The following is a 17,357-nucleotide window of genomic DNA, read 5'->3' on the forward strand; positions in this document are numbered from 1 at the left end:
CCACAATCTACCAAAACCCCTTTATTAAACCCCTTTATTTGGGTTTCCCCAAATTCTCTGTAATTTTGCAGTTGTTTTTTATGACGATAACATTCTACACTTATAATATCTAAAAAGAAACACTAGGATGGGATATCAGCAAGTCCTGGAAGTACTGTAACATTTCAGGATTGATCCAGCAGTAATTTGCATCCACCTGGGGGTGAGTTAGGATATTGTGTGGGCAGGAATAATCGGAGGAATGGGTGCACACTGCATCTCCTGGCAGGAAGTGGGTGTCAGTTTGGGAATGCTGCTCCCCAGTGGCTCACAGTTGCTCTTATTTTCTTAATAAAGCTGCACATTAAATTTCTCCTTTTAGGTTGCAGCTGTTTCAAGAGACTAACTGTACATACTGTGCCACAGATGCTGGTCATAAATCAAAATACTGATGGGAAGAGGTGATAATGATGGAATATTCCATCAGCTCTTTGTTGGTTTTTCTTCTTATTTTAGGACTTTAGGACTGATTTGTGGTTAGAGCTTTTGACCATCCCATCTCCAGCACTGGGAGTTGAATGGTGGGATGCAGGGGCTGGCATGGGGGTTGTCTTTACCCCCATGAAAAATGTTTTAAAGCTAACCTGTGCTTTTCAGGGTGACACAAACAGGCACTAAGGATGCCTTTTTCAATAGATACCCTTGCTGGTGGTTGTGGCTGTCTGTAATAAAGGACCTGCAGGTCCTGGTGATTCCACCAGGGATGTTCTTGCACTGCTGAGCAGGAGACGGCCAGACAGAATGTTGGAACCAAGTTCCTGACCGTAGAAATGATTTGAACTCTCCCAGCTGCTCCCACTCAAGAAAATGTAGAGCCAAAAGTTCCTGCATGGGTGAGGCAATAGAAGAGGCTGGAGAAAAGTAACTGGAATGTTTGAGTGAATTGCCAGGCACCTCTTAGCCTGCATAGCAGAGATGGTCATTAATGTCAGGTAACCATTACTGAGATGATGTATTCAAGAGAAGATAATGAGCTGGTTTTCAATAATTCAAATATTTCTCTTTTCCAGCCATTGTGTTTCTTCCACCTTTTGTATACACAGGTTTCCCTCCTTAACCCATCTGATCTTTTACTTGGAAGAACTGTAATAAATGGAGGTGTTCATCCTTTCTTCTAACAGACAATTGTGGCAACTTGAAGCTGTGCACTGATTCCAAGGAATTGGTGTCATTTGTTGTGGACACACTCCTCTGTCAATCTGTTGCCTCTCTTGCTTTTTGTAGTATGTTAACCATTTTTAGTTTTTCTTCCTTCCCCCTCTCTCAGCCCTCTGTGGTTTTTTTCCTCTGTTTTCTTCCCTTTTCTTTTTCACTTTTTTTTCTTCTCCCCTCTCCCTTTTTGTATTCCAGCTTCAGTTATTTTAGAGCATGATGTTATGGATCCCTTTTATTCTCATGTCAGCGTTTCAACCCTCCTCAAAGATCCCATCAGCTAAAACCAGATTCTGTACTCACACAAAAAGCCCCACCCAAATTCTCTGATGTTGTTATGAAGGGCTCAGACACATTTTCCTTCTGGGGAGAAGGAGAGAAGTGGAAAGGGAGGAGGGGGTTGCTGCTAGAGAGTCTCTTAATTTCCTCCAGCTTAAATCTGACTTTTTGTCTCCATTGCCACTGCCACCCAGCTCCTGGGCCTCTCAGCCACCTGTGCTTGTTTTCTCTCAACACTTTGCTGTCCACCTGCACAGAGTTTCCTGCTCTGGCAGGAAATAGAGTTAAATAGTTTACTCCCTAAACAAACAGGGACTGCACTGGAATTTGTTTTTTCTCCCCTTGCTTTTTGCTTCTATTGCACCTTTCATATCACTCCTTCATCCTTAAGTGGTGCTTTGTGTCAGATGAGGGACAGTCATTTTTTTTCTGAAAAATGAAGGCCCCCCCTTACTCATGAACAAGTCCTGGGCTCATTACTCTGTGGAAGGAAAACCCAACAAAAGCTGGGATGAGAAGAGCTGCTCAGTGACAGAAACAAAACATCACTTCCAGTGTATTTGTCTTGGAGTAAAAGTAATGTGTGCCCTCTATTGAACAGGTAACCTATCGATTACAGCATAACCAGAGCACTCTGAAATCCCTACCAGGCTTTCCCTCTAATGGATATTAATGTCTCCAGATTTTCTCATGTTGCTTTGGAGAAATATTAAGGGTTACAGCCAATGTAACAAAGAGCTGCTCAGCAGTTCTGGTATCTTCTGACTTTAAGAGCCACTTTATCAACTTTGCAGTTGTCTAAGGATACTGATTAATTTGCATTCATGTTATGTAATTTAAAGATAAAATGATTCATGTTTCATCTATTTAAAAAAATAAATTCTGCAGAGGCTTCCTTCTACTGTCTGAAGAGAGATTACATAAAGAAATGTGCTACTGAATGCATTTATCAACTAGAAAAAGGCTCCCCTTTTATCTGAGTAGCTTTTCTAAGTGCTTCTGTTTCCTTTTTCCACTGTGTTTTATATAAATTTGTGAACATCAGGAATATAATTTCTGACATATCTCTGGGGAGGGATCTGGAGGGATGAACACTGTTGCCCTTGCACACTGGTGAAAGGCTGGGGATGTTGAGTCTTTACCAAGGCAGTTGTTCCCAAAGTGTTCAATCATTGTTAAATAAGCTAACAAATAGGAATTGCTGAAAGGAGAGCAGGTATCTCATCTAGTCTCTGCACTGTTCACTTTGATTTCTCTTGTGTATCTACTGTCAGGGTAGTTTTTCAGTTACTACAGAATGATAAATCTTGATTAAAGTACAGATTTCCTACAAACATATGCATGTATACATGTAAGTGCATATATATATGTACATGAGAGGTCATGTCATAGACAGATATAAAAGAAGCCTTTTGTTGCAGTACATTTCAGCTTCTTACATTACCAAAGTTCAGTGAAAAGGGTTAAATGTTCTCTGCAGCTGATTATCTGTTGTTAAAAATGAAAAGGATTTAATTACTCAAGATTTTATATTAATGTTCAACAGACAATCTTTCACCTGAATACAGTTTTACACTCAGGACAGAACTCTGTCTCAGTTTGCATTGCTTCTGCTGGTAGACTTAGTTGATCAAGAACATTCAGATAAGTTTTTTTGGATAAAACCCTTTGATTTCCTCCCAAATAATACTTTATTTTGATAGTCTATTTTTTTTCTTTGTCCCCCGGAGTTTCAGCTGCCTCCATGTCCTCTTTTACTTCTTTCCTGCCTACTTGTGTTCCCCAAGAAAACTTCTCTGTGCCAGGTCTTGGCACATGTGTGTCCCTGCAGAGGTTCAAGGGTGGTTTTGTTTTCCAGCTTCTGAACAATGATCAAAGCTGTCACATCAGGCAGTTTTATTTCATCCGTGTGAAATTTCTTCCTTACTCTCACAATTCTTTTATCTTTGTTTCAACTACCAGCAGCTCCAGCAGTCAGGTTCACTTTGTGAATGTGCATGAAGTTTGTGTTTGGCTGCTCCCTTCTAGCAGGACTGTTCTCCATCCACGTTTAAAACCCTCTAGAAGTTTGGAAGGCAGGGAAAGTTTAACGTTATTCTATCAGAATAAGAAGGGTCCTGCATCCCTCTGCAGCACAGGGATGTTTGTGGCTGGCTGAAGAGTTTTCTTTACCTTCTGCCATTCTTGAAACCTCTACTCAGGGATTTCCTCCCCCAGTGACTCCACAGAACCACAGAGTCAGGGCACGCCTCAAGCTGGGTGTTTCTGTGGCTTCTCTTTATCTCTGCTTTGGTTGTAAAGTTACATTTTTTAATCTTGTTTTGCTATCTGGGTCTTTTAAAACCATTTTAATGTCATTCTCACCACCACACAGAATAACAAGTCCAGTTTTGGTATTGCTCAATTAGATTATTTTTTGTCTGTTTCTTGAGTTCTGCTGAAATGGAGGTTTAATTGGGTCGATATGGTACCAAAATTTATGTTGTTTTTCAACAGCTTGTTTTTATTGGCAAAATAAGAAGTTGGAACTTCAAGCAATTTGATTCCCTAATGTTGAAAGCTTATCAGTTCTGTTGTGTGTTGAGTGTGCATGGAAAGAAGAATGTCACTATTTGATGTTTTGTCTGTGACTGTAAAGCCAGAGGCCAAATTTTCAGGAGAAAAGCTTTCTAAAACCAGGTTACTTTATTAACTCACAGCTAGCATGAAGGGGTTTGATTAAATCACAGAATCATGGAATCACAGGATGGTGTGGGCTGGAAGGGACCTTTAGGGTCTCGTTCCACCCCTGCCATGGGCAGGGACACCTTCCACTGTCCCAGGCTGCTCCACCCCTGTCCAGCCTGGCCTTGGGCACTGCCAGGGATCCAGGGGCAGCCACAGCTGCTCTGGGCACCCTGTGCCAGGGCCTGCCCACCCTCCCAGGGAACAATTCCTGCCCAATGTCCCATCTAACCCTTCCCATCTATCCCATCTAATCTAATTCCTTCCCAAGATCCCATCTCCCATCTAATCCCATCCCATCTAAGATCCCATCTTCTCCTGGCAGTGGGAAGCCATTCCCCGTGTCCTGCCATGCCATGCCCTTGTCAGAGGTGCCTCTCCAGCTCCTCTACAGGCACTGGAGAGCTGCTTTGAGTTCTCCCCATGGCTCTGTAATAATGTGGAAGTTCTCATTCTGCCACAGCCATGCCTGTGTGTGTGACACCACACGTGCCAGGAAAAGCCGTGTGGGGGTTGGAATGTGTGGAGCAGAAGGGGAAGGGCAGGGAGGGCTTGCCCAGGCTGGCTCAGAAGCACAGTGTGGACTGAACCTATGGATAAAACCTGCAGTGCCCTCACATTAATGCGCTGTCCATTGTCATTACAGGACGCCTTGAGCTTTCTCACATAGTGCGTTGAGGTTTGGTGAGTGACACTGCTTTTCTCAGAATATTGCTCCAATCCTTGCCTGCTGAATGCAATCCACAAGCTGTGGGTGTCAGTCTAGAGGGAAAAAAAAAAAAAAGTGTCTGAGCAGCAACATTTGTCTCCTTGACGTTTAAAAAAAGACAGCTGGCGTAGTGGCTCTCGGTTCAGTTCTCACTTTCATCCTGCACTTAAACTTCTGATTAAGGTCATGCAGGACACCTTGTCATCTTTGCACCACTTAGCCTGACTTTTATCTGATGCTGAAGAACTCGCTAAGTTGTCTTTGAAGAATAATGTTCTGAGGAAAATGGATCTAAATGGATATATTGGGTAAAATAAATTCACCTGCAGGCCTGTGAAAAAGCACTGTAAATCTTGCCATGACCCTGTTCACTAAGGAGGTTTGTTGATAGCATTATATTAAATCAGGAGCAGCAGAGGAAGCCATAGAGATATTCAGCAGTAACTGAAGAGGGAGAATTGCACGGCTTGTGGGATTACAGAATATGGAATTTTGTACTTCCAGGTCATTACTTTGAATTCAAATACACTCCTGGTAGTAATAAAAATCTGTTACCGGATGACAGCTCTCCAGTTTCATGTATGAAATGAGCTGAGGTTTTCTCTCCACCTGGTAATGGGCAGATGCCTGCTCCAGAGAAAGTGTCACAGCTGACACTATGAGCTGCTTCCACTGACATCTCAGGGGGGTGGGCAGCAGATAAATACCTCGTAGCAGAGTCACCTCTTTGACCTTAGATTAGATTCTTGTCTGGTGTTCAGCAGGGAGCTGTGTGCAGACAAAAGTTTAAGGGATGATATATCTTCCTCCCTTACGTGGCATTGTTGAACACAGCTGCAATGAACAGGAGGTAAAAATCGAGGGCAATTTCCAAGTTATTCCTCATAAATTAGAGACTATGTGTTATTCCTCATTTCATATGGTACCAAACAGGGTTTCAACAAGGGAGGCATCTGAAAGGAGGTGTAATTAATAAGTATTTTGGCATAGGCTAGCATTACTCTTTCTCCCTTGTTCTCTGGGGCTTACCATTGTTGACACCACTGCATAAGAAAGCTAATTTATTCTGGATGTGTAGGTGTTACAGAATATAGCTGCTTTGGAAGAGAAGATGTAGTGCATTTAACATGTCTGATTTAAAGACAGTCATCCTTTGGTGCTTGCAGAAGTAAATTCTGTGACAAGTCCCTGTGACTGCTGTGTGACTCATGAAGTGGAAAGTCCTACAGGAGCTCCCACCAAGCAGCTTTTCTCTCCTAAAACCAAATCATCTCTCCTGTGCCTTCTCTGGGGTTTGTTCTGCTTGCAGTGTGAGGGAGTTTCATGAGAAGCTCAATACCACACAAATTAAGGCACAAAACAGTCACCTCATGACTCCTGAGGTGGAGGCTACTGTGAAAATCTCATCTGTCTCCAGGTTATTACTGATAACCCCGCTGCCATGGGAAGGAAAGGTATGGATTTACGAAAGACCACATGCACATGGGATGTGTAAGCAGAGGGAGGAGCAGGAGCAGTTCCTGGTGGTGGCAGCAGGACTGCAGGCACAAACATCACCGTGCCAGCCCACGGGACAGCACTGTCACCTGCAGCCCCCCAGCCAGCTCTCGACACGCTTGGAGGTGCTCACCAACAAGAAAAGAGAGGGCAGGGGTCGTTTCCAGCCCAACACAGGGATCTTGGTGGCTGGAAGAAATTCAGATACTGCTTATAAAACGTGACAGGTTGCACTGGATACAAACCCTCCCTTTTTCTGGAGGCATTGTCAGTACTGGGGATTTGAGGGTGTAAAGCAGAGAAGCCTATAGAAAGCCCCCTGCCATTATTTAGGAGTCTAAAAGAGAAAAAATATTCTGTTCCTTTGCTCATGATCTTGATGTTCACTTTAAATGGAAGTGCATTATACTTTTTTCTGGATCAGATCTTAAATATGTTTCAGAGAAGTAATTCTGTTTCTGCCACTCTTGCAGTATAACCTGTTATATGCAGCATTTTTGATAAGCGTGATAATTTGTATACAATTATGAAAATTAATTTATAAGCAAAACATAGGATGTTAGTTGCTCTGAAGGCACTAAGGTTAGGCAAAAACTCCAGTAATATGTGGGGGTTTTTTTTCTGTTTGTGGAGTTTTTGGTATGATTATGAGAAGTTTTAAATTGCAATGCTGATAGATTTTTAGCTTTGGGACTAACAGGAGCCAATAAAATCAGACTTGGCTGAGGGTAGCAGCCTTAATGCTGATGAACATGGCAAACATGCACAGCTTCCACTTGGGGACAGGTGACACAGATGGCAGAACAGATTTTACCATGTGCTATATGTCTTATTAATTGCTGTGCCCATTACTATAAACTCCAGAGCCTGCTTCATTCCACAGTTGTGGGCAGTTTGTCTGGTGCATGTTTACTACCAACTATCAGATTTCTCTATTTATCTGGGGGGTATTGTGGCTTCTCTTTTCTTCTCCTCCCTCTCTCTGCCCTCCTTTCCTCCCCCTGGGACTTGTTTTGGGAAAGAAGATCCAATCCCACCCATTTCAGAGGTGGTTCAACGTTCCAAGCAGAGAATAGTTGGAGTGACGTTCTAAAAACTGGTGAGATGGATGTGCAGATTCCTTAGCAACGTTTGTATCCATGGAATATGGACAATCGTACCCTTGAGTCCACTCTTTCAGGTTTGTAAAGATGTGATGTGATTCCCTGGGGGGAGCTCCTGCACAACCATTAAAATCATTGTGTGGAAAAGCAGATGGACAGAACTCACTGAAACCCCCAGTGTAAGCTCTAGAGAGAGTCTGCCCTGTTGCTGCCTGGTGTGAACCAGACAAAGAAAGCCTTGAAGCTGAGAGAAGCACTGCATAAGTTATTCTGGCTAAAGTGAGGATATTAAACCAAGAAATTACATGAAACAAAAAGCACACTGATGGCAACAAATACTGTGTTAATTGCTATTTTTTCTGAGTCTGACAGCATTATAAGCAGCCAGTGGGTAGCACTGGGTAACCACTGGAGAACAGTGTGAGTTAAATGTTTTCTCTTGTCCTGAATAGCTGGTGCCCACTTCTGGGGAATTTGATTGAGTTGTTATTGCCAGTCCTTTACATTGCATTGTCCCTTACACAGTCGAGCATCTCAAATGCTGAACCAGTGTCAGGTTTGCTGTGGTAGCAAAAGTGAATTGTAAACAAATCCTCTCTCCGGTGGGACAGAGCTTAACAGTGGGTATGGTTGGAGGCTTGAAATTTAAGTGGGCTGCCTCTCGGGGCTTCCAAGGAGCCAGAGAAGTCCTGGAACTGTGACAATTAAATTGGGACATGAAATCTTTACAGAACCATGAAACCCTTGTGAGCCATGGGATGCCCTGGGAGCCAGGCAGGCTGTTGTAGTCCCCAGCAGCAGCTCAGAGGAGGGAGCATGGACAGCACATTTCAGGCCTAACTCACATTTCATCCACTGCCTGCTCTGCAGCTGTGTTTGACTGCATTCAGCACTGGCAAAAGTTAAGTTTTTAACAATTGCAGACATACCTGTTCAATCGAAGGTGCAGCTGGAATCGCAGCATGGAAAATAACCTTCTTGCAAGGCAATTACTGTAAATTGTTGTTCCTTCCTTGCAAGCACAACATAAACACACTAATTGCTAAAAGTTTTTTGTCATTTGTATTAAGTAGCTCAATTATTTAAAGGTTTCAACAGAAAAATATTAGGAAAAAAAAACCCAAAAAAAGAAAAACATTAAAAGAACTCAGAAAAACAAACAAAACCAAAAAAACCCCAAATGTTTCCAAAATAGCCTCATCTCACAGCTTTACATTTCACTTTTCATGCCAGCTTTCACAACATCAGACTGTGGTACAAATACGAATTTAAAAAAATGCATCATGATTTTTGACACATTTCCCCCCCATTCTTTTCTGTTAAAGGATGGCACAGGTTTAACTCTCAATACATTTGAATTACAAGGTTTGGATGAGCTAATCAGCAGCCTGTACTTTTTACATGACTTTTGTGATCATAGAACCACTCAGGTTGGAAAATACCTCCAGGTTCACAGAATCCAACCTGTGCCCAATGCCCACCTTTGTTTCACAGACATCACATTATTTTGCAGCGTGTTGGTTTGTTCCTATTCATCTACAAGGTTCTTTTGTGTTGTTTTGTTTGTTTTTGAAAGCATGCTTGAGGCTGAAGTAGTTGTAATCCAGAGTTAGAACTATTCTTTTACTCATTTAAAAGATGGCCAGAAGGTATGTGGTGGTTAGCTAATTCTTGTGTTGGCTTATTCCATTTTATACAGGCTTTTATTGCAACAGCCATAAAAGCACTGACTACACATTTTGTTCTTTAATCCCAGGAGAATTGTATGTGTTGTAGCAGGTTATAAGGTTTGAATCTTGTTTCCCAGGACTTAAAGTAATGGGATCACTATTAAGGCAATAAGTTACAGACAACCAGGATATTCATAAAGTGGGGGAGAAGTTAATTCAGAAAATGGGTTGAGTTTTGCAAAAATATTTTTTTTTGCTAGTGGCTCCAGGAGTGTCTGCTTTGGACACTTGTCTAGCTGTGGTTAAATCTGGGTTTGAAGATAGTCCCATTGAGATTAGAAGTAAAACCAATCAATATCTGTTTTGTTACTGCTTATTATTTTCATTTTGAGTCATTTTAGAGAAAATGTTAATTTCTTAGCAAATGTTGTTATTCCAGAGGTGCAGAAAGACTAATTTTTTTCATCAGCCACAGAGAGCAGATTTGAATTCCTGGCCTCAGAAGGTGCTTCAGAAGATTCCCCTGCCTCAAGTATGATTTTCAATATATTTTGAATGTAAATCTACTATTCCTTCTCTATAGAGAGGAATATGCTGCACATGCTGACTTGAGCTGTTTCCAGTGAGAGTGAAATACAGTAGAATTATATTTCTGATAGAGACTATTATCATAGCAAAGGTCTAACCTAAATATGTGGGATATTTACAGGATGTCTTCAATGCACCCATGCTTGTTAAGGATAATTTGATGAAACAAGCTAAACCCTGCCATTCTTCATTTTCAATGCTCTTTGTTTGATAATTTATTGATCTGCAAAGCTTTTAAAGATGCATATTTGCATTTATTTCAGGTTTAAAATCAAAGCAGTAACATTAGAGAAGTTCAGGTTATATCAGGTTTAAAAACATGCAACAGTTTCATTTTAACACCTTCACATGAGGCCTTCCAATGCACATCTGTCACGAGAAAATCCAACCCAGCATGTAAAGACAAACCCCCTTTAACTCCAGCTCTGGGCTGCTTGTTGTGATCTATCAGGTGGTTTTTAAGGCTGTACCAGCAAGTGTGTGGAAGGCATCAGTTTTACAAGTTTCAAATGTAATCCCATCTTGATAAGGAGTTTCTTTATCCTGGAAATGGAGCCATTATTTTCAATAATTCCTTTTTTCTGTAGTGCTATGTGAGGAGTTTAGAATTTCTCATTTGCCTCTCAAAGACATATTTTGCTTGGCCCCCAGTGCAGCACATGAATATTTTCTGAAAGATGCAGATAAAATTCTGTCAAAGCCCTAATTTGAGAGCTGGTGGATTTGACAGATCAGGGAACTTCTCTCATTTGACAGTGGACAGGTGGCAAGAGGGCAGAAATGACCACACAGTGGAATTTGATTGGAGGACATTTAATATTGCCTACAAACATGTCATCAATTCTTGGAAAATCAGTACCAGTGGGACTAATAGGACAAATCAGAATACCTGAACAGATTTCTCCTGCAGTCCAATACAATTACAAGGGTTAAATTCAGCATTGTGGCAGTGGGTCAGTCAGTGGGAGGACGTGGCTGATGACACATTATATACAGGAAAGCCAAAATAATGAAACAGCCATCTCCATCAGAGCAAATTCACTGTTTGTTCATGGAGAGAGATGATTTGTTTGATTAATGATAACTCAGGGACACAGCTGAGGTGCTGCATCCACACAAGACCTCACAGTGAAGTAATATCAAAAAGACATTTTAGAAGAGAGCTGCTTTGGATACAGGGATGTGACAATAATCGCCTGCTTGTGAATACTGAATAAATACCTGAAAACCTCTGAGCCATGAGTGACTGTGATTTACATGTTCCATATGTCCCTAGGAAGCTTCTGATTGCTGGTGCTTTTATTGCTTGTCAAAATGTAAATGTTGTTCTTTTAAAAGATGGGAGTTTGAAGTCCTGACTCTGTTGTGAGTTAGGGTGTTGCTTTGGGTTTGGTTCATTACTTTGTTTGTTTTTGTTTTCTAAGGTATTTGTATGACAAAAGAAAGAGTACAGAGCAAGTAGTAAACTAGCAGATTTGACTTAAATTGAAGTTGAACATACAGAAATCAGACAGAGATTAGGGGCCCTCTTTAAGTTAATCAAGAAGGAACTTAACTTTATAATTGTGCATGTGATGTGGGCTTGCAGTTCCACTGTGTTTCTAAATATGTGGGATAGCCACGAGAATTACACGGATATTGGAGCTCAGTATGCGTTGTACAAGTGGGATTGCAGTGCATTTGTTCATCTCTTCAGCACTTTCCAAACCAATCCACAGGAACAGAGATTAATTCAGGCAGATTTTGTCCTTCTGTCAAGACAAGAGGAGGGGGAGGGTGTTGCTCATATTTCGAGATTAGCTGATGACATGCCTAGAAGAGAATAAACAACATTCCCTTGGTCAGCAGGGGCCATGCTGGGTATTTAATACTCTGTAGGATCTCTAATCCATACTCTAATCGTTTCTTGACCATTCAGACTTGTAGAGCAATTCCTACAGGATCCTTGGCTATTTCATGGCAGAGAGCTGTGCTGCTTTCCAGTGCTGACAGAAAGGTTTTCTGTCTCTTTTGTGCTTCTGATGCCAGATTTCCAGCTGCATTTTCTATAGGGGAAAATGCTGTTATGTCTCCAAAGCATTTTTTAAAAAAGAAGCCTATGGAGTTCTAGAATAATTCCTATTATACAGCAGAGCTGTTTGAGGAAAAGCTCCTTCTGGGAAGATACTTTGTTGAAATTGTTCTGCTATGTTCTTATTATTAACCCAAGATGCATCAGAGCAAATAAACTTCAGTCTTCACGATATTTAAAAATATTTGTAGTGGACAGAGCAGGAAAAAAAAAAGTAAAAAATGGAAATAAAACCAGAAACCTTCCTAATTTGCTCATTCTGAGCCTGGAATGTTATTAAATTGCTGAGCCAATTTAACTGCAGTTGGGATAAAGAACCTGTTCCCTGAACTTTCCCTCATAATAGATTTGAGATTAGCGGCCGAAATGTGTTTACAGTACAAAGGGTCAGACTGTTTCTTCCTTTGGTGATTGAATCAACCAACCAACCAACCAACCAAAAAATGCTTCATAACCAAAGGTTTTCAGTTTGAGAACTGGGGTTTTGAAACAGCAGTGGAATTTGTGGCCCTGAGTGGCCTAAAGGAGTGTTCTCTACCCTTTGCAAAAAGCATTATCTGGTTTTGAAAATCAGTTGAGAAATACATGGATTGTATTTAAGTATTCTCCTAAAATCACTTCTGGACTTGGCAATTAGAATTTAATGTGACAAGAATGTATTTGCATGCATGCTTTTACACACAGAATGAAAACATCTCCATAAATTAAGAGTCCTGATAAATCCCATGATAACCTGACAGAATGGAGGGGAGAAAGACCTTTTTAAAACTATTGTCTAAAACCAGATTTCCAACCTGCCTTTTTATTTAGGATTCATGTTGATATTTACATAACCTGATTTTTCGTTGTTGAGTGTTGAAGAAGTGATGGAAAAAAAATTATTTACAGTGTTGCTCTCCTAAGCCCAGTCATTTATGAGCTTGATATCATCCTGTGATAAATACTAAGCACAAATAATCCTGCAGCTGCAGTTCCTTATTACCCCTCCTAATTGTGCATGGCTTGTGATATGTAAGATTAGATTTACTGTAAGCTGTATTCACAAGGTTTGCAGCCCAGCTTTCCCACCCTCTCCTGAGGTATCTTTTTTTCTGTGTATGATGTGCTTGGCTGTCAGGTTTGTGAAAAGAATTGTAGTACCAAGGAAAAAACCTCATGTATTGAGGAGGTGTTTTTGTGAACCCTGAGAAGGGGCTGCATCCCGGAGGCCTGGCACGTGGTAGGTACCTGTGTCGGGCAGGTCAGGCAAGAAAACAACCTTTTCTGCTGTTTTGGCAGGCCTTTCTTGGGTTTCTGTTTGTTTTTGGGCACGTGTTGGCTGCCTGCTCAAGGCAGTGTGGGCTGCTGCTGTTGCTGTCACATTTGATGGGTGCAGCCTGGGTCTGTCAGCTGCTCTGGGTGTCCCTGCCAGGCTCCCTCAGCCAGGCTGGGGACACCCGTGCTCCAGAAAGGATGGACTGCTGCCCATCTGTGAGGAAACGGGGCGAGCCCCAGCCCTGGGAGGGCTGCACTGCTGGGGCAGGGTCCCTGCAGCTCCCTGAAAGCCTCTGCTGGGCTCCAGCCTGGAGCTGTGCCTGCCAGGACCTGTGGCAGGTCCTGACAGCCCTGGGAAGGCTCAGCCTCACCCATGTGGAGCTGCACTGCCTTCCCTGAAGCTGCACGGGGAGAGGAGCTGGGGTCCTTCCCAGCATTTCACCACTATTCATGCCAGCAATGCGTGGCATTTCAGGAAATGGAGAAGGAAGGTCACTCTGTAATTCATGAGGTGTAAGTTTTAATTATTGCAGTGACCTTTCCAGCTGTCCTTGTCTTTCTGCTTATCCATTGAACTGCTCATTAGACTCCCTGACTTGAAAGTAAATGATTCTCAGACTTGTGAGGGAGCAGGGATCCCAGAGCAGGTTCCAGCAGTGCTGAGTGTATTCCTCAGTCAGAACAGAACTTGTTCTGTTCTGGAGTGGAGTGAACATGACCCCACAGCAGGGCCCTCTGGGGTTTTGGTGTCCCCAGAAGGGCTTTTTAAGTTTATCCTTTCAGTTCTCAAAAACATTCTTCCTGTGGACTTGACTGTGGAATCTTGGTTGCATTATTGTACTGATCATTTAAATGCCTCTTTACCCCGCTCTGTTTGCTCATCCAGCTGCAAACCTGTGCATGCAGGAGAGGGATCCTCCTGTGCCCCTGCCCAGAAACAAGAGCTTTAGAAGGTGTTTTTTCACTGAGTGTGTGAGCTGACACAGGCAGGACTCAGGAACAGCCACAAAACCCTGGGTGAATGGCAAAGGTTAATTTTATGTTTATTCTGTGCAGACTGGGGGTTCCAGACACAGCCTGGTGGGAAGGCAGGTCCCACGGAGCAGGTCCTTGCTGGAGGGTCTCTGAACCTGCTGCTGTCCTCTCTGTCCCAGGGACACACACAGGGGTCATTTACCCTGAGCTTTGATCCCACAGCAGGGCAGGAGTCCCAAGGGTGTTGGAATGGTCTAGCCAGGCCTGTGTTATCTAAAGACAGATGTTCTGTTTGTCAAGTACTCAAGACTAAGCAACAATCAGGATGATAGATGTGCTCTACACCCCAGCTGCAAGTCACTTGGATATGCTTAAATTCCTCCTCACCTTTCCTCCATTTATTTTTGTACACCTATTAAAAGTGATTATGCAAAACACCCTTTTTCCTGCTCCTTTAGCAAATTCCTGTCCTCCAGTTTTTCACAAATATGCCATGTGCAAAATGTCCCTTTATTAGATATGTGAGGAAAAGAGCTGCCAGTGATTAGATTGGCTGTTCATCCTCTCCCTGCTGGTCCAGCATAACCAACACTTGCTTCCTGAACATTAGCCAAAAATTATCTTCTCTCCAGCTGGATGGGGATGTTTCATCATCTTTAAAAACTGAGGTGACCATTATGTTGTTATTGTTAGGCAATTATTTCCTGTTCTCATACAAATTTACCCTCTGACCAGTTCTGGCCATGATATATCTGGCAGAGAAGCCAGTGCAGACTAATCAAGGCTTGTGAGAGCTGCTGTTACCAAAATGCAATTTGTCACCTTCTAGCCCTGCTGCCTTTGCACTGCTCCAGCTCAGGAAATGCCTCTGCCATTTTTAACCAAGGCTTCCTATCCCTAACTGATCTCCTTGCCTGCAAAAGGGGAAATACTGGAATTCAGTGGCTGTCCCAGGGTGGAGGAGGAGGAGCTGGTGTTGTATTCCCCTTGCACAGTGCCTGAGCTCGGCAGGGCTGGGTCTGGGTCTGTCTGTGCCTTGCTCCTGCCTAAGGCACACGAGGCACCAAGAGGTGAGGGAGAACTGAGTCTCTTTGGAGGATCAAGCTGGTGCTTTATTAACCAGGATGGAGCCAGACTCCCTGGAAGGGCAGTGAAAGGATAAAGGACACAGGCAATGCTTTCTAGACATCAGGAAAACACAAAGAGGTTACACAAACCCCAGAGCAGGGGTCTAGTGAGGCTGTGGGATCACTGGGTTTGGATGTATTCACAGAGTTGTGAGGTTTTTTTTAAAAATACACTTTGCTTCTGCTCAGAAATGTATTATGATTGATTTTTCCTGTAAACATTTGTATAGATATTTAAGTGCCTGTAAATAAACATTTTATCTCAGCAGTGGGTTAGTCATAAGTGATTTTAGAAATGAAAGAGGAACAGAGGCCATTTGTTTCTGTCTTTTTTTGAAGCACCTGGAATGGGCACAGGGAGGGACGTGGCAGTGAAGTGGATGGTCACTGCTCTGACCAGCACTTCACTTCACAGAGCTCTGCTCAGACACCTGCCTCGCTGAATGCAAAACTCCTCTGTGTTCACTGCTTCATTGCAGTGCTCTGCATTAGAATTCTGTTTCTCACACAAGTTTCCAAGTTCTACTTTTATCCTGAGGTAGGTTAGAAAGCTTTTCTCCCTCCTCCCAGCTTTCCTCCCTTTTGTTACAAATGGTGTGACCAGTACATGAGACTGTGTAGGGAAATCACCCTTGGAGAATTCAGTTTTGCCTGCCCTCTTACATGATGTGTAAAATTTATTTTGAACCCTAAAAACTGTAATATGAATCTTACACAGAGTTATGAGTTTTAAAATGCCTATTTCTGCTGGTAACTTAGAGGAGAAGAAAAGGAAGAAGCTGGTTTTCCTTTTTTAACATTTCAGCTATTTTTTTAGGGTTTTGTTTGTTTGTTTGTTTGTTTGTATTTCTTCCTTACTTTTCCCATACTCTCCTGCTTCCCTCCTTTTCCATTTTGTAACACTGTTATGCAGATAAAGATTTACAACATGTAAGCTTAATAGCACTAAACACTTGTTTAATTGGTAGAGATTTGGGAGGAGGCCCAGACTAATTAACACCAATTTCTACTCTATTGTCAGTGTTTAATGGATCTTAGGACCAGATCTTTTTGGAACTAAAGTTGTACTGGAGGCATGTTGAAAATAGAAAATAAAATCATGCATGGCCACCTTGACAAACCATCTGTTCCTGGAATAATGCTTGTTTTTTATGAGTAACGAGACATATATGCAGTATAAACAGTGAGTTTTCCTTTTGAAGCATTGTTTATAACAATATAAACCCTCCTGGAATTCTCCCCAAGTATATCCATATACCTCTAATTTCACAATTTCTCTTTCTTAAAAGCTGACTATTTAGTGAACAATGAATGAGCAATGCTACTACAGGAAATCCTGAGAATGATCTTTATTAGCTCAGAACTTAACGGGTTGTTTATAAAAACACAGAATCTAGACAATATGATAGAACTCTATATAAATACCTAGTAAAATATCTTGAAAGGTCCCAGATTAGGAAGAGATAATTACAGTACAAACAGGGTGAGACTCAAGTTCAAGTGCATTAAGCATGGGGTCATCTCTGGCTGTTCTAAGTTCTCCATGGTAGCCCCAGGGAAGGCTCCTGCTCAGGAAAGCCCTGTCCAGCAGCAGAGGATGCCCAGAGCTGCCTCCAGCTCTGAAAGGCAGCTCAGAGGAGCCCAGCCTGCAAGAAAAACGATTCAGCATCCCTTGGGTAATTTTCTACAAAGGCCTTTGAAAGAACAAGAACGTGAGGGAAGCTTTGTGTCATCGGGATTTTCTGCCTTTTGAGCCTTTTCATTGCTTGGCCTCCATTTCATCAACTGAGCTGATACTGGTGGAATTCTCACCTTCTTCCAAGTGTCTGCTTGACCTTTTGTTGGTCAGGACCCAGGTGCTCTGCTATTAAAGGATGATACCCTGTGATTTAATTTCTGGACTTTTCTCTCCCCTCTTCTTTGCTCTGCAGCTCGGGAGTGTCTTGGCCAGCCGTGATTTTGTATTCCTCTTGTCACTGCAGAATGTTGCTGCTCAAAAATCCGACTTGGGAGTTGCCATTGTCTGCTTTTCACTGCTAAAACAAGAAGCTCTGGTTCCAGCCTTCTGTTTGCCCTCTGGAAATGTGTCAGGAGTGTCAGGGGAGTGTGGGTTTAAGTGGCCTGTCACTGGCTGCTAATGCAAATCCTTTCTTGTTAATCTCGGTGCAA

The 17,357-nt window shown here is 42.3% G+C and overlaps 1 protein-coding gene across 33 annotated transcripts in view; it reads left to right on the plus strand.

Moving 5' to 3' along the window:
* Positions 1-17,357, plus strand: part of RBFOX1 (RNA binding fox-1 homolog 1) — an 818,485-nt gene that overhangs the window by 241,434 nt on the left and 559,694 nt on the right. For 10 of the 33 annotated variants that reach the window (XM_063414918.1, XM_063414939.1, XM_063414937.1 and 7 more), the window contains one exon: positions 4,841-4,878. The exons of the other annotated variants lie outside the window; for them this stretch is intronic. The gene's annotated coding sequence lies outside the window, so the exon portion shown is untranslated. The remainder of the gene's footprint in view (positions 1-4,840; positions 4,879-17,357) is intronic. 33 annotated transcript variants of the gene reach the window in all.

Source organism: Prinia subflava, chromosome 17 (genome assembly GCF_021018805.1).
Source record: "Prinia subflava isolate CZ2003 ecotype Zambia chromosome 17, Cam_Psub_1.2, whole genome shotgun sequence".
Classification (NCBI taxonomy): Eukaryota; Metazoa; Chordata; class Aves; order Passeriformes; family Cisticolidae; genus Prinia; species Prinia subflava.